At 33.1% G+C, this 15,685-nt stretch overlaps 1 pseudogene; it reads right to left on the bottom strand.

The window, feature by feature from the left end:
- Positions 1–6,265: 6,265 nt before the first annotated feature.
- On the bottom strand, positions 6,266–15,197 carry LOC142548852 (protein ENHANCED DISEASE RESISTANCE 2-like; annotated as a pseudogene).
- Positions 15,198–15,685: the final 488 nt, after the last annotated feature.

Here is a 15,685-nt window from a genome sequence, read left to right as displayed (position 1 = left end):
TGAAATGAGACATTATTTTATAAAATTCATCATTTTTCTCTTCTATATGATTTAAACAAGATTTTCCTTGTATACAATTATTACATTCATTTAAATCATCAGAAATATCTGATTCACTATCTATTATTTCTTCTGAAATATAAGATTCTGAAGAAGTCTCAGTTTCACTGTCAGAATTATTATTTGAATCCATTATTATTTTAAATAATGTTTCTTTTAGATTATCGTCTATATCTAAATTATTAATTTTGTTTCTAGCCCAACATTGATTAGCATAATGTCCTGGCTTTTTACATTTTCTACAAATTATTAATTTATTTTTGTATTTTTCTTCTTTTCGTAAATTACGGCTTTCTTTTCTTTTCTTTTTTTTATCTCTTTGTCTATCAGACAAATGTCTTTTCCTTCTATAAAGTTTTTCATCTTTTTCTTTAATTTTCTTCTTACCTTTATTAGGTAAGTCCATACCAAATTGATCACAAAATTTACCTAATTGTTTTTTCTCAAGTAAATTTTGTCTTTTAATTTGATTATTTAATTTAAATTCATTACAGAGAGCTAGACCCTCTTTAATGCAAGTATTAATTAAATTTCCATAAGTATAATTATCATATGGAATATTAATCTCATCTTTTCTTAATACTTTTCTAATTCTTTCAGAAAATAGAAAAGGTAAACCATCTATAAATTTAGCTTTCCAGAAACTATTATTACAATCTGGTATCTCATATATACGAGATAAAAAGGTATCTTTATACCATCTAAAATCAGTAAGTGTTTTACATTTTAGATTACTTAATAAAGTACGAATCTTTTCACTATCATCAGTGAATTCACTAGTAAAATGTTCAATCATAGTCATTATTAATGAATATACAACATTTTCTGATTGAATATTATTCTCTATCTTTATAGAATTAATAATATCTTCTTTTTGGAATTGATTTAAATAATTATCCCACCAACCTTTAAGTTGACCAGTAAAACCTGATATAATCATCTTAGCAATATTTTTATCAGTATTGCCTGAAGTTTTACACACAGTACTATACATAAGCATTCTGTGAGCAATATTATAAATTTGTTTATCACTAAAACCATCAATATTCCATTCATAAATACTTTTCCCATTATAACTATTAGCAAATATATATTGATTCCATTCATAAATACTTTTCCCATTATAACTATTAGCAAATATATATTGCTGTTCTTCAATAAGAACGTCCATAGGAGTAGGTCTATTATAATAATATTTATTTTGGTTAGGTCTATCTGCCCATTTAATTTTATTAATTTCTTCATCAGAATGATTTTCTAACTCTTTATTAAGAGTATTTAAATTAAGATTTCTAAATTTTTCTATATCGGAAACAGAAGATTTAAATTTAAAATCATTTATATCTGGAGGGGATTTAATAGAAGAAATAGCAATAGAGACAATATTAGTTTCTTCTTCTTGTGTTTGAATATGAACATATGGTTTAATTTGATTAATAGCCAGAATAATTTTATCAATACGATCCTTAAGAGAAACTATTTCTTCTCCTATTATCGTAAGATACAAATTTGTATAATTCTGTTTTTCAGTTATCTGATTAATATGTTTAACATTTATTTGTAACATATCATTTTCAAATAATTTAGAAAAAGCAGTAAAATTTAAAATTTTATTATTCTTTTCTATAATAAAAGATTGTTGAGGAGGATATACAGATTTTTGAATCTGTCCTGAAGAAAGTTTATAATTTCTTTCAAGAATAGAAATATAATCTATAATAAATGTTTTAAAGAACCAAGGAACAAAATGAATTAATTTATTTTGGTTTTCACAATATTTATAAATTCCGAAACAATATACTCAAATTCTTCTTCAGAAAAACTTTTAAAATACCAATTTCTGAAAGATTCCCATTTGGGTAAATAAAATTCTGCATTGATCCTTGCTCTAGCAAGAGATCTTTTAGTAAAATCAATTTTAGATTTACTATCCATTAAATACTAAAATTCATTTATGAAACGGTATCAGTTTCTCTAACTTTTTGAAAGTTACTTTTATGCACAATATTATTCTGATTAATAATTAATTCATCTACTGTATCTTGTACAGGAGACTCAACATCTTCTCTTATCTGAGAAGTAGAAACTTTAGAAGTTTGAGGAATATCCACCAAATAATCTAAAGGCGAAATAAAAGAATGACTGGATCTTGATCTAGTATAGATAGAAGATGACAATAATCTTCTTTGTTCATTATTAAACTGTATTTGAACATGATCCTTCATTATTTTGTATAACCTGATGTAAATCCCTATTTATTATAGGATTTCTAGGAACAGCTTGTTCAATTATTCAGCTTTCTGAAAATTCAATTTCTTCTCATTTTATAGATCTACGTGTTGTAATATTAGATCTATTAAAATTAGTTTCTATAAGAATAGTTTCATTTAATTTGTTATCTATTTTTTTACACATAGGATTTAGTGTAAATAATGGTTTATAATAAATACGATAACAGATACATATTACTTCTGTACCAGGAGTATAATTATAACCATGAGTTTTAACATTTAATGTTAAAGAATCTAATATATTAATATCAGACAAAGATAAAGATAAATTCGGATAAACATCAAAATATTTTGGACCATGAGCCAAACTAGATTGAATTATTCCCATAAGGGATTGTTTTCAATTCAAATTTCTACCATCTCTTAAAGCTGCTATAAAGCTTTCTGGTAGTCCTTCTAATGTTAAAGGTCTAAAAGCTATTTGAATTAAACCTATATGCATGAATCTGTAATTTTTTCTATAAGGTAAAATATCTTTATTGTTTAACAATCTAATAACCATTTCATTATCATGAAGATGTACTGAAGATTCTGTAGTTTTAACTACTTGTTTAAAACCAATTTTTTCAAAGGTTCCTAACTTATAGATCATTTTAGAATCTATCTTAGGAATAGTCCATTTATTCAATAAATCTAAATTATCAGGTAAATCATATTCTTCATTTAAACTGTTTTGAACAGTTTCTTTAAAATCGAAAATATTCATTTGAATAAAAGTGCTAAATTATTATCCAGACTATTTCCCAAGTCTCAGATAATCTAAATTTAATATATCATTATTTAATATTAAATTTGAGAATAAAATTTATGAACAATCTCAAAATAATATTAAATTTGGACACTGCAAGGTCATCTGGTGGGTTGGATATTACTGGTCCATTCGTTGGGTTTGGTAGTATTGGTATATCTAGTGGTTTCGACATTGCACGGTCATCCGGTGGCTTTACACGATCGTAGTAACAATTGCACCTAGTTTACTGAATTTCTGAATTTTGACCCCCCAACAACATGCGCATGATACGAATGCCAGGAAAAATGTATCACATGTCCTTTTTTAGGATATTCAGATATAGAGGTTACCAACAATGAAAATGATGATGATGTTTTCACAAGAGAAGCAAATAATCTACGTAATATTGACTAATTGTGGAACTGGAGGTTAAACAAATGTCTACGAGCATCCTTTAACACACTATTTAAGCACTCCAACATGTTGGCTTCATCACCACATGACATAAACCACCGTCATCGGCTAGACTACATTTCTCCTTAGAAATTCTAGCCAAATACACGTGCGTCAAAATGTTTTTGTACTTGATTGCTTCATTATCGCTTTGAACATAAAAATTTGGTGTTGCGTACCCACTTCCCATCATAAATATTTCAAATGTACATCTTTGAACTTCGCATTAAAATTTGAGCATACACATCTCAAACAAAAACGTTTTAAATCATGTGGCAATCGAAAATATGGCAGATCATCAACTGTTCCCACAATTTTCTCATGCTTATAAAAATTAAGATACACATAGTTTGCACCACAAACAACATGTTGGCTAAGATTCTCCAATAATCATTTCCACGAGTCGAAAGTTTCTTCGTCCACTATCGCAAAAACTAGTCGTAGAACTAGATTGTTTGCATCTGGAGCGACAACGATCAATATTTTTTCTTATATTTTGTGTAAAGATGTGTAGCATCAATACTAATGATTTTGAGATAGTGTCGAACCCATCTACGTACGACTTAAAGCCCAAAAAGCGTAATTCAATGTTTTTATCGCTCGGTTGTTCGATATGAGATGGTTTCACTCCACAACTGTGTCCGTATTATATTTAGACATAGCACCCATATATTTTGGAAGAAGTTGCACGGAGCTCTCCTATGTGCCATAAACAATCTCCATCGCATGTTGCAAACTTAGCCATGCCTTCATATATGATATTGCATTTTCAAATTTTCCTTTCACTTGCTCAATCATATACTTGATCTCGAACTAGGGATCACGTTGTACAATGTCCAATGATGTATTTGCCACCATCTTACTACTTAAGTTGATCATGCCGACATTTGTAGAGATACATATATGTGGCCCACCATATTTTGTTAATTTACAATGACACATCTTCGACTTGAAAGAAGCTTAAAGATCTCATCGACACTTGACAATAGATGAAATGTTTTTGCACCATAATTTCCACAAAGGTCGCGTGCTCTCAACAACACTCTACTCACATATGACAACTCTAACTGAGTAATCTTTCACAGATGCTATGAAATTATTTTTATCCTTAAAATTCATGTTTACAAAAGGTTATCCTTTTTGGGGATTATAATAGATGGATCGCAAATCAGAATGTGCACCAATAGAATCAGAAAGCTTCTCCCCAAACACTTTATCAAAAATTGATGGCATCTCAGACGTGCCTGACATAAATGATGTTACTCTTCTCTGTAATGTGTCACGAGGTGGTTCACGTGATGACGTCCCCACATCGGGACACGCGCACATATTATCTTCTATATCATCATTTATCTGATATTCGTCATTATTATGTTCTTCTAAAGACTCGTAATATGACATCTCGAGTTCAATATCACTCATAAAAGCATCATGATTATATGTTCGCCATCATATGAAAAACGAGCCTCCGCATCAACCACATCATCAATTGTATCCAACATTTTCGACCCAACCTGGTGCTGTATTTAGCCAACATGCCAGATTGACTTTGGATGGGCCGGTGATATATCGATTCATTTTCATGCTCGAAATGTACATTGCTTAATCCTTCAGTGACCTGTACAATATTTGAGTTCGTCTCAGTAAAACCCGGTATGTAGAATTACCAGGTTAGTTATTGAAACTACATTTGACGATGTGTAAATGTATGATTCAGCTTCATGCCCCACGAAATCATGGTTCGTTGGCTCAATTTCCACGTACAACTGTAATAGCCGCATATTTTGACATTGCATTATAAGCTTTAAAATATTTTCATCAACAATATTGACATGTACTTCATTCCAAGACTCTTTTTCCATGAATGAATATTTAGTTGTGATAGTAAAATTAATTGGATCGATGTTTAACTTCGTGCTGACAACTTGGAGATGATAGATCGTAACACTCGCATTTGTCTCACACGTGTGATACTATATTAGATCGACCCGTTTTCAATAATAATATCACCATCCAAATATAAGATTATACCGATTTTATCAATGAAACCGATTGTAAAAATCGAAAATAAAGAATAACATGTTTAAATTTTTAGGAAGAAAATAAGTTTATACTGAGAAATGTAGATATAAAATTGATGAAACTGTTATAAAATGTTTGAAGAAATCAGAATGTTTATAATAAACAAGTGGACAAAATTTGAAATGTCAAGCATAAAAAAGACGGGAATCGCGCAAAGCTGCTTTTCGGAAGTCGCGCAGTGACATTTTTGGCAGTGGATGCTGCAAGAAGCTGCATTTTGCAGCATCCACTATACTGGATGGCGAACACACCAATTTTTGTAATGCCCCCTCGATAAAATTGAACATCGCCCTCAATTTACTGTATTTTCAATTTTTTATTTTTTAAAAATGACTTAAAAAAACCCCTTGTTTTATTCCACCCACTTAAATGTCTAAAACAATATCTCTATGAGGTTTTCGACTTTTGTTTACAACAGTTTCTCTACGAAGTTTAAACTTTATAATGTAGTAAGATTTGCTAGATATTATACTCGACAGTTTTTGCTCAAAAAAAATTTGATAAATGAGAGAGAAAATAAACATCTTAAAAAATGTAATTTTTTTAAAAGTGGAAAAATAGTATCAGTTAATATTAGCAGTATTAGTGATTTAGTGAAATTTATAATAAAATTATAATAATAGGGATTATTTCCATTTTTGCACTTCCATTGCAGTTCAATCCAAGTAGTTACTTTCACGACAATTTCAATATTGTTATCGGTAATTTGGTAGCAAGCACATATCTTAAAATTCCAAGTATAATGTGAAGTCTCTGGCAAGACATGGAACCTAGTATATGCTATTTGTTCTCCACATATATATGGACAATCAATATGATAATTCCTGGTGTAATGAAAGAATTATCAGCAGCAAGAACACGGCCATCTGCATTAATTCCTTTGTCAACACTCTTTACAATTTCTTCGCAAATCAACACACACTGCATTTGGAGAGCACCGCCACTTGCTAATGAATGAACATGTAGTTTCATTTGGTCGGGATTATGGTTTCACTAGTATGGATTTAGAGACGTCCAAATGGTTGAGACGACATGTTCCAATAAGATATTCAGGTAGCTCTTCTGGTGTATTAGCCTGTGCCAGAAAATATCATCAGATTCGTGAACATAGCAACAGCACACAGATTAAATAATAGTTAATTGAACATTTTATTTTGATATGCCACTTTATAGCGCACGCTTTGTGAGAGTTACAGTTAGCTTACCTGTATTAGAAATGCCATCTCAATGACGAGATTGTTCAGGTAACCGAGAACAAGGCTGACCACACCTCGTGCAACAGTAGACGAGCCAATGTCAATCCCAAGCTGAAATAATTGGACATAATGATTATAGTGTTATATTGTAGACGAGACCAATATGTTACATACGGACGCATAGAGTGGGGAAAAAAGCAGCAGCAGAACTATCGTTAAAATATCCTAGTTTTGATGGAACATATCTCTTGAAATCATAGTGCCCGAGGCCCAAAAAGTAATGTCTCGACTATACTTTTTCCAGGACGGCTCACACGTTTTGTGCTACAGCAGCAGGATTCGGGGTAACAGATGTTGCAGATGACAAAAGTTATAGCTCATTCATTAACTACTTTCAAATTGAGAAAAAGGAGATTATATTATGAATTGAGGCATTTATCCAACCAAGATCAATTTATCTGGTGCTCAAAGATGTATTAAAGTAAGATTAAGAGAACTAAATTAGTACGTACATGGAGCCCTTACTTTCGATGTTGAAGAATGGTCGTGCAAGGAAATGAACGAGGGGTCAAAATGGTAAACAACCCCATGCAATGAAAATACATAAAAAAATCTTCTTGTAGTCCCAAACTGTATACCTCCAAGTAGTTCTTCCTGCGAAAATAATTAATTTCTAATGCTTGACCAATCAGACATGCCTTTTTTCCGACGCTCTGTTTGACTATCCATGAACCCTGAGAAACAAATATCATGACCAGTGAGATTTGCATAGTTCCTAGTCTTTCGTAAATAGGCTACAATTCTCGTGGTTTCAGATCAAGAATGAAAATAAAAGAACTTGGAGGAGAAATTATTAGATGAGAGCCCACTAAAATATTCATGAAATGAGAATGTCTAAGGAGAAGAACCACTGATAATCGAAATTTTTTAACTTTAAGCATGCTATTGACAAATAAATCACCAAGTTCCAATGTTCAATAAGTTAGATTGCTTCTCTATGAAATCACCACCTCCACAATACACAAGTTCTTCGAGATATCACAACCAATATAACCACCAACCAAAGGGATGAGTTGCCAGTCAGTTAAAAATGGAGTTAAGAACGCGGTATTTGGAGAATGCACATAGGACATACAAAAGGAGATCCAAATGAAGTTCAGAAAACAGTATTTGAAAAATGTATCCTCAGGTCTGAAATACAAGGATCTGGAGTCAACTCATGTTAGTTGCTTTAAAGGTAAAGCACGCAGATCAGAACGCATGAAAATGAAAAAGAAATGACCATCAAGTTAAACATGAAACACTGAACCATGCAGAAACAACTCGACCGACCTTGGAGATGTATGGTATGAGCTTGAATCTTGGATTTCTGTAAGTATCATCTCCATTGACAAAATTCTCAAGCAAAGGAGCATTTTCTAAAGGAGTCCTCATCATATAGTACAACGCAAGGTTATATGTCGTTGAACCTGGGACCTAGTCCAACCAAACTATTTCATAAGTATTTCACAAGGACAACTGGGAACTTGTTTAAAATGATAGAAACTTGATTCACCTGTATGTTTATAACTAAGAAAAATTCGGGACCCCCCTTAGCAGCATATTTCTGCATGGTAAACATAAAAACCTCTTTTTCAGCTTCAGAGATTAATATGCAAATTTTACAAGTGAATGATTACAAAAAGTTCACTTGAGAATACAAACTGTAGAAATATATGTTCTAATAATGTCAGAACCTGAACAATACCCCCAGGACGGCCTCCAAGATCATCTTCTCGCTTGTCAGATCTCAACCAATCAGCGCCTACCATTTCCATCAATGTACCTTTCGCCTTAATCTGGGGTGAGAACCATAAGAAAAATTACCATAAAACCAAGCCCACACAATTTTATTCCTAAAAAAATACTCCGTTCATTCTATACATAAAAGCCAGTACTACATATAACTGATAAAAGCTCTGTTTGCGGATGTCAGACAAAAATAAAAAAGAAAACTGAGGAGTTGGGTGACGAGTTTGAAATATGGTAAATTATATTCAAATTAGGATTTATGTATATCATTCTAAAGAAAAAAAACAACCAAAATGGAATAACTTTGTAGCGTAATGGACCGCAAAAATTTCATTTCAATGGAAAAGGATAACTGCAGTTCATAGTGATCTTGGAGATGCGCAATAATGGTGAAATTAGAACCAAGCACAGAAGGCTCCACATGACGAGAAACGTATGGTGATTCGTCGATCAATATTGAAATTCAAAAGGGGAATCACCTTCGTTCTGTCATCCAAATATGTCTTCCCACGAATCAGAAATGTCGACGGATCTGTTTCTGTCCAACTACAGAGCAAATTACAGGCCGAATCCTTTGGAAGAGTGGATCCATAGTTGCATGACAGGCTGTCTTCCCTTGACATCTCATGCAAATCAGCATAACCCTTCTTTTAAACTATAGCAACAACATCTCAATCTCGTTAAGTTCAGAAACCTAAAACTATATCACTCTACAGAGGAGTGGGAAAAGTGGGAAAAATGATGACTCATATACATGAGTTTTAAACAAACCTGCAAGATCATGCAATTTTTTTACAAAGACAGCAGCAGTTGACAGTCTGGGTTGACGTATATCCTGAAACACTCAACTAGTAAGGAACATATATTTTTAGCAAAATAAGAGCAGGCAAGATGCGTAAGGTAGTATTTAAAACAAAGATTGGAAAATCCTTTCTTTTATTAAAAATAAAGTAGCCCTCGGTCTGAATAACTAAGAAAAAAAACCTAGCACTTTTTCGGCAGAGAATTATATTCCTCATATCCATTAGACTGAAATCATCCATTCAGGAATTGTTTCCTTTCACATACGATACAAAAATTGTACCTAAAATTTCATTTTAAAAAAATTGTGCTATATCTAGCTTCCAGTAATGTCATTTACTCAATGGGTTGACAGATGTGCACTTGACACACAACTGGTACCCTCTGGATTTAACATATTCTGATGATTAATAAATTCCCCAATAAAACTACATCCTTTAACAAAAATATACGCAATAATGGTAGCATATCTGTGGTACCTGTGAGTAAGTTTCTTGACCAAAGTCGGAAGGCCAACCATTTTCTGACTCATACTCAAGAGGTTCTGAAACATCAAAAAATTCATCTGCTGCGTCATGTAATCCCATTAAACTTGAATGTTCAGAAGGCGTCCTTAATCATTTCTTCCTCCACATCCTCCTTACTGTACCCATTGTCCTGCCTAGTTCGAACTTCAACCCTCAATCCGTTTTTATTCTGCTGTATGCTCTTGCTGCTCATCAACTCATTCGATGAGAAATCAGGTGGCGAACAATCTAACTTTGCTCTAAAGAGCTCCCGCAAGGCTAAAGAAGGTAAATATTTATCAATCCTGAGAAAAGAATAATCAAAATGCATGAATAGATAAATGAAAGACGGCTACATTTTCAGATGAAATCTCGCTTGAGAACCAGAAACTTTCAGCAAATTTCATTTCAAAAGTTCTATTTTTGTTTTGATTTGATCATCCTCTTCATTTTTATAATAACAATGAGACCCATATATAACCAGCATCTACAGAAAACCAAATACCTTAAAGACAAGCACGCACATGGAAAAACAGGTATAATCAAACTTATGAAATTAGAAATTGAAACTGTGGAGACTGAAGAAAAGCAATTTTCAAACTTTAGACTGAATACTGTGACGTGCCAATTGAATAAGCGAACAAAGATAAGGAGCACACCAGAAAGTCTCCCCAGCATGCTTATCGTAATAGATCTGGCAGATGATGTCTTTACATATGATTTCCAGTATTTCCAATCAATAGCAAGCATATGCTTCACCATTGAACGTTTTCCTTCATTCACTGGAGATATAACGTACCCTCCACCTGTCAGGAATACATAATATCATTCCCAGTCATCCAAGTTCAAACCACAGGAATTTTGGATTCAACACGAACTTAAAACTAGAAATCAAAATATAAAGAGCACAGATGACAGCGTGACAACAAGATCAGAAAACTATCATAAAGAAAATGTCAAGATAGTCATAAGGCAGCAGAGGAAAGCCATCAAATTTCAGGGATCGTGATAAGTCATTCATGCAACTCAGTACCGTGGTATGCATAATGTGTTTTGAGTGTTTCTGACAAGGAACACGAAGAGTAAATATACAGGAAACATTTCTGCACAATCTGAGACAAACATACCAGATAATATATCTTGGAATTTTTAGTGCTAAATGTCATGATATAGATAACCACCAATTCCACATGAAAAGCATACATTACTTTTAAGACAGGCGCGTACATAATCCCTTTGAGGTGGACACTTCTGGTGAAAGACTGAATGGTACAGAATGACTGCAGGAAAAAAAAATTATAAAATAATTGAATTCCAAAGTAATGCTTGTTTTATTTTGGTAAATACTAGCATTACCATAGGTACCATCATCCTCTCTTCGCCAATAACGCCGTAACAAAAGATCTCTTCGTTTCATGCCCCTGCAACAAGCTTAATCACGTATAAACTCAGGAAAAAAAATAAAGGAACCGTTTTTGTACAGGCAGAGATAAGGATCATGCCATGGAAGCCAATGACGATGTAGAAGCTTGTGAACTATATCGGTATGACCGTCAGCATGTTCAATCACACAACCCATATCGAAACAGAAATCCCACCTGCACAAAGAAAACATAAACTGTTAAAACAGAGTATGTGCATCAACTGGATTCAACTTCTTGAAATTTATTAAGTTATATATATAACTCAAGAAAAGATGACATCATTTTCAACTGAGGCTAAGGTCATTGTAACAAGACCTTTGGCTACCATCCAAAAAGCAATATGGGTAGGCCTGTCATTACCCTAAACAAAAACAATAAAGGGCAACATGGAAGTTGATAGTTCAAAAAATTTATTCTTAAATGCTTCACTTGGGAATGTAACTAGTTTATGTACGTGTTTGGTGATCAAATGTTTTGGATAATTTTTTTTTAGAGAAGGCAATTCCTCAAAAACTCTCACAGGTTCCCTATGCTTAAACAACAACGATACCAAATAAACTAACAAAAATGATCTCTCTCTCTCTATGTATACGTCTCTGTGTGTCTACATAATAAACACACACATATACATACACACATGAATGCACGAGGATGTGGTCCATCAAATATTGTCTATACTCTATACGTTATCTTTAACTTACTCTGATCTTGAAGGACCAAGAGACATAAGGGTTTGGAAAATAGCCTCAGAAGTTGCGTCCACTACACCAACAGCCATTATTGCAGGATTATCATCCCACTACAAAACATGAAAAGGCTGAAAATAAAGACGGTTGTGAAGACTTTAGTGGTTTCATAAATCAACCAACCTGCTCATGAAATTCTTTATCCTTAGCTTCTTTAAATAATCTTAGACCTGCAATTTTTGGTGTTAGACAAAGCATTTAGCCATATAGCAAGACGGTAATGAGCTAAACCCATACCGTTCTGGCAACCAAAAATTTTCCAGGGTGATGGTGCAACCACATCAGATGTCATAGCATCACTGACAGAAGACAAACAGATACTCCAGTTTATAGATAGTGAATTCTTATTGGAACAGTTTAGCCTGCACGAGATGGAAAATAGATTGAAACTCAATTTTCATGTCAGCTATATCTAAAAAATCTAAAACAGCCTGTAAATCTGTCTTCAAAATCATCAGCAACCTAAGTTTCTGATAAAGAACTAAGCACAATCCCTTATGTCCACATTAAGTAGCACATTGAAGTGATTCAAGAAAACATATCCTGGTATTTTTCAGATCACGCTTGGGTTCTAGGCATGTCACGTACAACTTATAGTGTGTGGTTTGCACACAAGGGTAAAATATTTGATGGTAGCACCCCTTCTATGGAGGCTTTCTTGGGAAGATTGAGGTTCATGTTCCTAATTGCTTACATTTCTTGTATCTGAATGCTACTCATTTTGATATATTAACTTAAGAGTGTCTTTTTGCCCGGATATTGCCGGTGTACCCGCTCTTGATTTTTATCTATGAAATTTATTTATTCAATAAAAAATGACCATAAGCACGAACAATCAACTCCACAGGATCAGCAACTAAGCATTTTTAACTTAGCTTTATACCTCAATGACTGTGGCTCACTCCCAGAAAATTCAAAATTTCTTTGACTCTGATCAGGCTGCAATAATTGGAAAATTATCATTTCTGTTGTACAAAAAATCTTGTCGCTCAATCGAAAGAACAGTTTCAACCTTCAAAGCTGACTCCTGGAAGGACTGAATCCATTTTGCAGCTTCTTCAGGACTCTTCGCTCCTAACTACAAATTACAAGGTCTTCAAATTATATTGACTTAAAATCAACAGGACCAAATGGGAAGAGAAATTTGCACACCTTCAGTTGATCATTGGGATTAGTTGTGTTATAAAGTGTGAAAGCAAAAACGGCCTGCAAAGAACAAAATTGTAGCAAGATTGTGATAATCAGACAATTAAAAAATGTCTCGCATTCTCTTATGGTAAATGCAGAAGGTAAAACAAACTACAAATGGATCATTTCCATGAGCAAACATGGCTCTGTGAGTCTACCTTTCTTTGAATGTTCTCTCTCCCATTGTCAGTCACCCTTATGCAGGAATCAATAATAGCACTTCTAACAGGATCCTTCAGGAAAGTTAGAACATGATTAGTCAGTTAATATTGTCAGCATAAACGAAAAATGATTAAGATATAATACGCACCTAAAATTTTTATGAACCTCAAAATTGTATTTACTTCAGCGTTGACAGCTGAGAACAACTTTACGCCATGTAATTAAGTGGTTTATTTTCTGATTTGTATATGCTAAAACAAATTATATGCCCAGCCACCTCGAAAGAAATATATAAACATAAATAAAACCATTGAAATTGGCAGTAACCGTCAGGGACAACACAAATTAGTCTGAAGTGCGTATTTTAGTGACAACTGAGATGATACACAGTCTCCATTGAAACCAAATGCAAGACATTAAAACTTTAGCTCATCCGTTTTACCGGTTAAAAACTATATCCACAAACCATTATTAGTTAAATTCCTCGAGAAAACTTTAGAAAATACAAGGTTAGTGGGACCTGTTCTCAGCATGCTTTTCTAACTTGCCTCCAGATTTTCCAATTCCCATGCATAAAATGAAAATATGTACATAATCACCTTATCTTCTTGAGAAATCCATTTTCAACCAAATCACTTTAATTACTGGATTCTCAAAATCTACTTAGGAATGGAACAAATTCAAATAAGAACAAGAATGCCCGTACTGTCAAGCATCCTATAGAAAGCTTTCGGGTAATTGACAAACAAACAAAAAATGATCCTGCATTCTTTCAAGAAAAGATGCTATTCTATCCAGAATGCAACAGTCAATCAACCTGACACAGGTGGCTAAGCACTGGGTGATGGTAACTAAAAAAAATGTTTGATCTAATTTCTTCAAAACTAGAATTAAGTGACAAGAGTTGGATGTTATCTCATGTCCAAAAACAATTTTACAAGCACACCCTTAGAGTTAACATGTAACTATGGCATCTCATTGTTACCACTCCAAGATACAAATTTCACATGTATTGCACGTGCAATTGTAACTCACATAACAAGATGGCTATACAAGCTGAATTTAGCGATACTACGAGGCGTGCTTGGTTGAATGGTGATATATTCCGTCGATGGACTAGGTGTAGGATCTAACAAAATCATCAAAATAATGCAATTAATTTAAAATGGACAACAAAAGAAACCTATAAATATCACAAAACATACTTTCCTCAAGTGGTAAAGGGGCACCTGACGTGATAGCACCCAAGGTGTAGTGATTTAAGTTTGAGTTGGTAATTTTTATGAGCTCTAGGTTTCTAGTGAGCTAATTGACTTCGCCTGGGACTTGAACTTTAACTGAACAAAACCACACAAATTCCAAGTCTCTTTGATCTTTTAATTTCTTGAATTATCCTATTCGGCTAATCAGTACTATTTCAAATCACAATTCTTGAAATGAAGCTTTAAAACTTGAATTCTACAATAATATAGCACTTAAGACGAATCAAGAAAACGAAGTAAACCTCATCATTAGAGATCGGAACAGATCTGAAGCTCTTGAGCAGGTGATCTTGAAGAACGAAGTAGCGTTTTCTTGGATACTGAAACCCAATCCGATTGGAGCGAATCAAATGCAACCACCCCTCCATTCTGCAACCATCGCTCTGTGATACAGCCATTTCACTGCTTGTTTCCAACAATCCTCAAGAACCCAACTCCCAATTCCACCAAAAACGAGTAAAAAAGCCAAATTCTAGTTTCAATCCGTTGAAAATGACACCAAGCTCACGTAAAAATCCCAGCTTGTAGAACAAATGTTGAGGCAATTTTTAAAGTAGCCTCCAATAAACTACCGTTATCAAATTTTTAAAGAGAACTTTAAATTTTTTTAATTTATTAAATGAACATTTTTATATTTAACACAAACATAACGAACATTTACATTTATAATTTCAAATAATAGTTTCTCAAACAATAATTTATAAATGTTGTGAAAAAATAAAAATTTATGGTAAAAAGTAAAAATCTAAAACTCTCAAAATTATCAAACTACACACTTTATAATATTTTTCTCTCCAACTCAATTGTAAATTTCTTCACAAATGGTGAGGCTATTTATAGAATTTTTTTACAAATAATCCAAAAATAAAATACATTCTACCTACATCATCACACACTAATTTTCAATATTTACAACTCTTATTTTCAACATTCAAATATTCAATACACACATTTTAAATATTATTTTCCAACACTCCCCCTTGTGATGATGAT

Source organism: Primulina tabacum, chromosome 1 (assembly GCF_025594145.1).
Source record: "Primulina tabacum isolate GXHZ01 chromosome 1, ASM2559414v2, whole genome shotgun sequence".
Taxonomy (NCBI): Eukaryota; Viridiplantae; Streptophyta; class Magnoliopsida; order Lamiales; family Gesneriaceae; genus Primulina; species Primulina tabacum.
This window is presented reverse-complemented; position numbering and strand designations above follow the sequence as displayed.